The 9,344-nt window shown below is 43.4% G+C and overlaps 1 pseudogene; it reads right to left on the bottom strand.

Moving 5' to 3' along the window:
- Positions 1-3,210: 3,210 nt before the first annotated feature.
- On the bottom strand, positions 3,211-4,992 carry LOC144222910 (cationic amino acid transporter 3 pseudogene; annotated as a pseudogene).
- Between the last annotated feature and the right edge of the window lie 4,352 nt (positions 4,993-9,344).

The following is a 9,344-nucleotide window of genomic DNA, read 5'->3' as shown; positions in this document are numbered from 1 at the left end:
TTTCAGAACCACTGAGCAGAGTACTATTCCTAGCCTCTCTCCACACGCTCTTCTCTTACTGCGACTGATTAGTGAGTTGAAGAGACAGCACTGAGCATGCCCAGCTCAGCCTCTTCCAGTTTTTTTGTCAGTTTTCTTTTTTTATCCAAAGATGACCTGCCCACAGGACACATGCATTCAACCTGCTCATACATGAGAAAAATCTAACAAAAGCAGGCTTTCTACTGTGGTGGATAGCAGGGAGTTCTCCACACTACTTATGATGAGGAGTGAGTCTAATTTAGTGATGCTGTATTAGCAGGCCAATTAGGCTGCAGATCTAAAGCGGAAGGTTTAACCATCTGTCTCTGTATCTTGATTACCAATTGGTTCTAAACATAGCACGGGGGACATGGGGTGTTATTTATTGCACCTCTACTGGTCCAACAGTGGGCTGTCGTGAAAAGTGGACAGGATACAGGTTCAGACTTCGTGCAGTAGAGAGACTTAGTTGAGAGAATAACGGGACAGAAAAAAAAAAAAGAGGAAATCCTTGAATTTTTTAACTAAGTGGAACTTTAGAAATGATCTGTTCTGGGGNGTGCCTGGGTGGCTCAGTTGGTTAAGCGTCTGACTTCAGTTCAGGTCATAGTCTCACGGTCCATGAGTCCTCGGTCAGCCTCTGTGCCAACAGCTCAGAGCCTGGAGCAGGCTTCAGATTCTGTGTGTCTCCCTCTTTCTCTGCCCCTCCCCAACTTGCTCTCTCTCTCTCTCAAAAATAAAATTAAAACATTAAAAAAAAAGAAATAATCAATTCTGACCTCATGTGTTACAGATAAATAAGCAGAGCATTAAAGGAACTGAGTGGCTTGCTCAAGGTCACATTGCTAGTTAGTGGTGGAAACAAGACTAAAACCCAGGACACCTGGCTCTCAATTGTGCACTTGCTGAACAAGTGAACCAAAGCAGGCAATAGTAGAGAAACTCTAAAATCCAGGGATACAGATATCAGCAAGTAGAAAAACCAACCCCAGGGATTTTCAACACAGGTGGTGGGTTCAAAGCCAAAGTGCTTTGTGCTCAAAGGAAGGCTCTGGCTCCAATCCATCTGTGCATGGTCTCTTGCCCTCTCAGACAGCCAAGCCTCGGCTTCATTTTCCTGTACTTTTCCTGGTATTGTTCTCTTTGCTACAATCTCTCCCTGATGCCCACTTATGGCAAAATCCTATCTGTCCTTAAAGAGAGCTAACTCAAATGCCATTCCTCAACAAAGTCTTCTCTGATTTCATCAATCAACCCTCACCACTGTGTCAGCCACAAATGATCATCCTCCACTCTGAATTTCCAAGACACTTTATTTGTATATTACTAATGACAACACTTCCTACTTGTATTGCAGCTATGCTTTACCCCTTGTATTAGAATATAATTTCCTGAGGTGCCTAGGTGGCTCAGTCGGTTAAGCATCTGACTTTTGATCTGGGCTCAGGTTATGATCTCACAATTCATGAGATCAAGCCCCACATCAGGCTCTGTGCTGACAGCATGGATCCTAGTTGAGATTCTCTCTCTCCCTCTCTCTCTGCCCCTCTCCCATGCATGCTCTCTCTCTCAAAATAAATAAATAAACATTAAAAAAGAAAACAGAATATAAGCTCCTCAAGGCAAGGGACCATATTTTACTGTTTTTTTGGTCTCTTTCTAGTTTACTTTTTTAGTGAAGTATAATTAACATACAGTTTCAAGAGTACAATATAATGATTCAACAATTCTATACATTTCTCAGTGCTTATCAAGATGAGTACACTCTTAATTCCCCTTATCTCTCTCCCCCTTTCCCCCACATACCTCCCCTTTGGTAACCACTGAGTTTGTTGCTTGTATTTAAAAATCTAGGGGGTGTTCTTGTTTATCTCTCTTTTTGTTTATTCATTTATTCTATTTCTTGAATTCCACATATGAGTGAAATCATATAGTATTTTTCTTTTTCTGACTGACTTATTTTGCACACTCTAGGGGCTTCTGGGTGGCTCAGTCAGTTGACCATCCAACTCTTGATTTTGGCTCAGGTTATGATCCCAGGGTCATGGGACTGAGTCCCTGTCAGGCTCCACACTGATCATGGAGTCTGCTTAAGATTCTCTCCCTCTCCCTCTGCCCCTCTACCTGCCTTGTGCACTCTCAATAATAATAATAATAATAATAATATATTCTAGCTCTATCCATGTCATCACAAATGGCAAAATTTCATTCTCTTTTACGGATGAGTAATATCCCATTGTGTGTGTGTGTGTGTGTGTGTGTGTATCACATCTTTATTTGTTCATCTATCATTGGACACTTGGATTGCTTCCATATTCAGGCTATTGTAAATAACACTGCAATAAACATAGGGGTGCATATATCTTTTCAAATTAGTGAAAGTGAAAAGTTTTGCACAGCAAAGGAAATCATCAACAAAACAAAAAGGCAACCTACTGAATGGAAGAAGATATTCACAAATGATATATTCAGTGAAGGGTTACCATCCAAAATACATAAAGAACTTACACAATTCAACACCAAAAAAAAACAAATAATCCAATTTAAAAATGGGCAGAGGACCTGAATTGACATTTCTCCAAAGAAGACATACAGACGTCCAACGAACACATGAAAAGATGCTCCGCATCACTAATTAGCAGGGAAATGTAATTGAAAACTACAATGAGTTATCACTTTACACCTGTCAGAATGGCTAAAACCAAAAGACAAAAGATAACAAGTGTTGGTGAGGATGTGGAGAGAAAGGAACCATCATGCACTGTTGGTGGCTGTTGATGCAGCCACTATTAGGCCAGTATGGAGGTTCCTCAAAAAAATTAAAAATAGGATTATCCTATGATCCAGTAATTCCACTACTGGGTATTTACCCAAATAAAATGAAAATGAAAACACTCTTTCTAGTTTCTTTTAATAATAACTTCTTAAAGCCAGTAAGCAGTTACAGACACAATTGAAAAACAGATAAGTTAAAAAAATTTTTTTTAAAGATGAGAAAGAGCAAAGACACATCCTTGACAATACATACAGAGCTCTATTAGTGTTTCCCCACCAATATCCCATGGATGTTGTGCTCAAGAGTACCCTCCATTATTGTGCAAGGAAACCAGACAGCATCCACGTGTGAGGATGTAAAATCGAATATGTACTGGCACTGCAGAGTTCAAGGTCTACAGTTCTGTTCCTAACTTATGTGGGGTTAATCCTGCATGCATGGTGGATCCCATAGCCAAAGTAGATAGCAAACCCAATCAGCATCCAGACACCAAATAGGGCCCAGGTGCCAGGTGGCAGCTGCATCATAAGGTAAACATTCATAAAGATGCTCATTATTGGGAGGAAAGGCAGAGCGGGTACCTTAAAGTAAAGGAGAGTTGGGCTCTGTGGCTGTCTCCAGATGACCCCAGTGATCCCAGTGATGAGCACCAGGAGCAGCACAACCACTGTAATCAACAGTGGGTTTCCCAAAAGCTGTAGAACTGGCCACTGGACCAGCACCAGGCAAAGAAGAAGGAGCAGCAGAGCAAGCAATGAGAAGCAAACATAGACAACCCGGCCAGAGAGTGGAGTGGGGATGGAGCTGCCTGGACAAAATAGTCCCCACAGAGTCAGGTTCTCTGCTGCAGGCCCATTCTCCTCCTGTGCCTCTGCTTCATTTTCTTCATCATCCAACTCGGGCTGATACCTGACAATGAGAATACAAATAGCCACCAGGGAGTAAGTAAGCAGGGTCCCAAATGACATGAGGTCCACAAGACCAGTGAGTCTAAAGAGAGATGTCATTAACGCTGTAACAATGCCCGAGACCACAGTGGCCACAATGGGGATGCTTGTTTTGGAGTCTATCCTGGCAAGAACACTGAAAAGGAGGCCATCATCTGCCATCACGAAGGTCATCCAACGAAGGAGGAACATAGAGTCCAAGATGCTGGTAGAAAGAGCACAGAGGGCTCCAATAGCCACGACATAGCAGGCAGGGGCCCAGCCAATATAGAGAAATGCCTCAGGCAAGGGGCTCCCAGGTTGAAGCTTGTAGTAAGGCACCATAAGCGTAAGTGCCGAAGAGACCCCAAAATACATCAAAAAGCAGACGAACACTGAAATCACAATGCCCATCGGGACAGAACGCTGGAGATTTTGGGCTTCTTCGGCAATGGTAACAATACTGTCGAAACCAGTAAAGGCATAGAAACAGGTAGCTGCTCCACGGAGAATCCCCTGGAAGCCAAAAGGCATAAATCCTCCATGGCCCAGAGAGCCTAATGGAGAAGTGTCATTGAGTCTAAACATGGTCATTACGTAGTCCTCTTCCGTAAGCTGCCAGTTGTGCAGTTTCCCCTTAAGGAAGCCAGAGATGATGACAAAACCAAGAACCAAAACATTCACCACTGTGAACACTGTAGTAACCAGGACAAACTCACTAGCCCTGAGAGCCAGCAATCCGGTGAGCAGCAACACCAGGCCCATGGCAAAGAAGTCTGGATATTCTGCAAGGACATGGGGAACATTCAGTGGGATGCTCTCATGCAAGGTCTGAGAGATCTGGTTCCCAATCAGGTTGTCAAAAGCTAAGCTCCAGGCCCGGGCCACACTGGCTGCACCAGTAGCATAAGAGAGGATGAGGTTCCAGCCAGTGATGAAAGCCCAGAGTTGACCTACAGTGACATAGTTGTATAGATACGCAGAAGCACAATGGGGAACCCGGGCGCTAAACTCTGCATAGCACAGAGCAGCCAACATAGAAGATAGGGCAGCCACTAAAAAGCAGACCACAATGGATGGTCCTGCTTTATCAATGGCCACCTCACCAGCCAGGACATACACACCTGCACCCACTGTGTTGACCACACCCAAGGCTACTATATCCAGAGTGCTTAGCCTTCCAGCAGTGGAAATCTTAACCACGTATTGCTCCAGCGTATGTCTACGTGCCAACTTTTGACCATAATTGTGAAGTGCCTGATACAGCATTCTAGCTGGAATTGAAGAGGGTTCTAGGATCAGAGTGCTGTAGCAAGCCCAGGGCAGCGTCTCAGGTTGGCTTCAGTGAGGCTGAGTTAAGCTGAGTTGGGTTGAGGCTGCCGAGTTCGGGTGCTCAGGCTTCAGAGCTGCTGCTTCGTATTTCATCTTACGTGTTCTATCCCTTCATAATGCCTAAGACGTAGTAAACAATAAATATTTACTGAACCCGTATTCAACCAACCAACCAAAGCTCAGAAGTCACATGTCACCTGTTGCAGCCCAAAATCACAGAAACTGACACCAAAGGACATTACAGAAAAATCAGCCCTGCTTTCCCCCCAGAAAAAGTGCCAAATACCTCCCAACATTCTGCTTTTTTACGCACCACATGACATAATCCCATTTGGGTTCGTCTAACTCATGTAGCTTCATGTACTAATTAAGCTGTAAGACACAACAGGGCATGAATTTATTGTGCAATAATTCACACGCGGGATGTTTGCGCAGTGCTTGGGCGTGAGTTATGACACATTAATTCACGGCCTAGAGGGCCTCGTTGCAATTACAGAACCATTTTTTAAATATCATCTGGGTTTAAAATACAAATATTGGTCCCCCAGTCTTAAAACCCTTAGCCCCAAAATCAGCTAGCCAAGGTCAGATGTCACTTTGATTTCCTTTCTCCTCATTCTGCATCATCCATTTAGCTGTACTGATAGAAAAGAAAGTACAGTGCAACCCTTGGCTTTACCCACCAAGGCCCACAGAGGTGCTGTGAGAAGGGAGGAAGGGGGAGAAAGGAGCAGACCCTTCATAACCACCTGTAAGAATGGGAGGAACAGGTTGTCGGTTGAGGAAACGCTGAAGAAGTGGGTATAGCAGCCAACAAGGGTCCATTACTAAGATAGAGAGAAGAGCCAGAAAGCCCGTTTTATGAATTCTCATATTCAATATACTTCACCCAAAGCAACCAGGCAAAATCACTACAATTTTTATGTCCATAGTTATGAGAGTGTGATGGGTAGGGAGAAAGAAATAAGTCACCTAGCTCAGTAGCTCAAGACCAAAACAATTCTTTCTGTCTCCTCCCTCTCCGGGTTCCAGGAGAGAAGGTGAGCTCACTTCTGCAGACGACTCTCCTCTCTGGCCACACCGTGCTCTATAAACACCCTGTGCCATCCGTGATGTCAGCCGCCAGCCACCTGGAGAATCTGCCCTGCTCTGTGAGCTTGTATTAAAACACTCACTTATAACTCCCTATTAATTTTTCACGAGGGGTTATTTTTAACTCGCTCAAACCACTGTCTGAATATGCCAAATATATTTTCTTAATGAACGAACCCGGCGTGTGGTTCCTCCTTCCTCTACTCCCTGCTGCTATTCAAATGGTCCCCTCCTCATGGGGAGCAAGGCTTTGGATGAACGATTCACAGCAATGCCCCGGAAATGAGTAGTGGGGAACAGAGAAAACAAAGTCATGCAGCCCCCATTCTCCTCCCTACTCAGGCTTTGGTTTTGAAAGAATTTTAGGGAATGTTTTCAGGGGTTTTAAAGACAGAGGATCAAGTCAAAATTTGAAAATTCTTCACTATAGATTATCAAAAGGAGCCCTTAGATTATTGGGTCAGACCTTCCATCTACAAACCCATCAAGATTCCTTATTTATCACCCACCAGTTCCGACTTTCTGATTTACTAACAAGCACATGAGATAGACAAGGAGGGTCCACTCTTAACTCATGAAACCTTTATACACTATAAATGTGATTGAGGTGTTCCCATCCCACCCCTAGGTTTCAAAGCCTTCAGTGATTCTCCACTGCCCTTCCTTCATAATTCCTCTAGCCTCATCCCCTGCCCAGTTCATGTTCCAACTGTGAAATTCTACACTCACTCTGTTCCCTTGCTTCTAATGCCCTCTCGGCCCCCTTCCTTAGCTAAGGCCTCCTTATCTTTCAATTCCCAGCTCAGAAGTTGCTTCCCCAGGAAGGCTCCCCTAACCCTTGCTCTGCCCTTTCTGTGTACTGTCATAGCACCCGGGCTTACCTCATTTGCCATTTATCTTAATGTATCAAAATTCCAGTTCAGCTGCCTGTCTCCTCCTCCTCCTCCTAACTGTGAGTTAGGTGCTTAATAAATATTTATTGAACAAATGTACACACGGAGAAGAGAAACCTGAAAGAGCACATAATCCAGAATATCCTATCTACTTGATTTTGAGATACATACCTTGTAACCAAGCAACCTTATAAACCTGGCTCAGGTAAATCTATAAATGGCATTACCCTCCTTGTAGAAGGCAATCAAAATGAAAAGTGTGAAGGGAAAACCAACTGTGATAAAACCTTGACCACAGATCATTCGTGGCAGATATAAGCCATACATAGGTGATAAAGCATTGTTTGCCTTTAAGGACACTTGTTTTAAAAATATCAGGCTGCTTTGGGTTACAGACAATGAACCACCCACGCCCAGTTAGAGAAGCCCTCCTTTTTTTGAAGGCATCATGTTCAGAACCTCTAATCCAGGTAGGATGCCTACGTCAGAGGTTTCACTTGGGGGTACAGAGGGAGGCATAATGAAGACAGCTGGGGAATATTTTCAAACTTCAGATCCTCTCCCTCTGGAGATTCTTGTCCACTTACCCCCTCACTTTCCATGACTGCTCTAAACCACCCCACTTGACAGGAAATAGTCCTCAATTTCAAAGGGAAAAGCTTCCTTTACAGGAAGGCAGCACAGCTTAGTAGTTAAGAGTAAAGGCTCTGCAGGTAGATTGTTCAGGTTCAAAACTCAACTCAACGTCATAGCTGGGTAACTCTGGACAAATGACTTCATCTCTCAATGCTTTAGCTTCCACAAATGGGAGAAAAAGTAAATACTTCATAGGGTTTTTGTGAGGAGTAAGTCACATGATGCTTGGGAAAGTATTTAGCTCGGTGCCTAGCAAACAATATGTATGTAATATAATCTACCTAATATTTAATATTAAAATCTGACCCAAAGTCCCCAAATTTTGAAAATCAACTAATCTTTATAAATGTCTAGCGTCAAAATCATGCACTAAAATTTAAGCCTGTAGGGGTGCCTGGGTGGCTCAGTGGGTTAAGCGCCTGACTTCAGCTCAGGTCATGATCTCACAGTTCATGGGTTCAAGCCCCATGTCGGGCTCTATGCTGACAGCTAGCTCAGAGCCTGGAGCCTGCTTCAGATTCTTGTCTCCCTCTCTGACCCTCCCCTGCGCATGCTACCTCTCTCCCTCTCTCTCTCTCAGAAATAAATAGAACATTAAAATTTTTTTTTTAATTTAAGCCTGTTAGCTAGCCCTCATGAGAAAATGGAAACAGTCTTATTCCATATAATTCACCTTGAAATTCTAAGGACTTTGATTAGATATGCTCATAAATGGTGGTGCTAAACACTTTGGGGTCCTAGGCTGACTGAGTTAGACCAGGCATTGAAAAAATGCAGGGCTTGGGGTGCCTGGCTGGCTCAATGGGTAGAATGTGTGAAACTTGATCTTGAGGTCATGAGTTCAAGCCCCATGTTGGGTGTGGAAACTACTTAAAAGTTCAAAAAATATNAAAAAAAAGAAAAATAGAGTAGAGTAAAAAAAAAGGAAAGAAAAGAAAAATGCAAGGCTCAAAATAATAATAATAACATCTTTGCAAGGTGCCTGGGTGGCTCAGTCGGTTAAGCAGCTGACTCTTGATTTTGGCTCAGGTCATGATCTCTCAGTTCATGAGTTTGAGCCCTGCATTGGGCGCTGGTAACTCAGACCCTGCTTGGGATTCTATCTCTCCTTCTCTCTCTCTGCTCCTCCTCCACTCATGTGCTCTCTCACATTCTCTCTCTCAAAATAAATAAACATTTTTTAATTAATAATAATAATATCTTGTCTACAGATGCCTCATCCTATTTGTGAAAGAGTCAGTGCTGGGTATAGTAGTGGTAAGAGCAAAGAACATTATGTCAAAACTTTTGAATTTGAGCCCTGGATCTTCCACTTGACTATATAACTAGGATAATTTGCTTAATCTCTCTAAGCCTCAGTTTCCTCCTCCATAAGGAACTTTACTTGATTTCCCTTACTAGATCATCATGAGAATTCTATGAGAAGATACAGACTATCACACACTGCTGGTGGGAGTATAACTGGCACCACCATCCTGAAGCACAATCTTAGTGGAATTAAGAATGCTTACCCTCTCCAACCCCACAATCCCTCTCCTAGTTACGTACCCTGAGGAAAGTCTCCTGAGTCCATGAGGACACCCATGTGAGCACGTTCATCACAAAGTCCTACAGTATTTGTCACTAACCCAGCTACCTCTCAGCCTTTTGTCTCTCTCCCTCACCACT

This window comes from Crocuta crocuta, unplaced genomic scaffold (assembly GCF_008692635.1).
Source record: "Crocuta crocuta isolate KB4526 unplaced genomic scaffold, BGI_CrCroc_1.0 scaffold30, whole genome shotgun sequence".
Lineage (NCBI taxonomy): Eukaryota > Metazoa > Chordata > Mammalia > Carnivora > Hyaenidae > Crocuta > Crocuta crocuta.
This window is presented reverse-complemented; position numbering and strand designations above follow the sequence as displayed.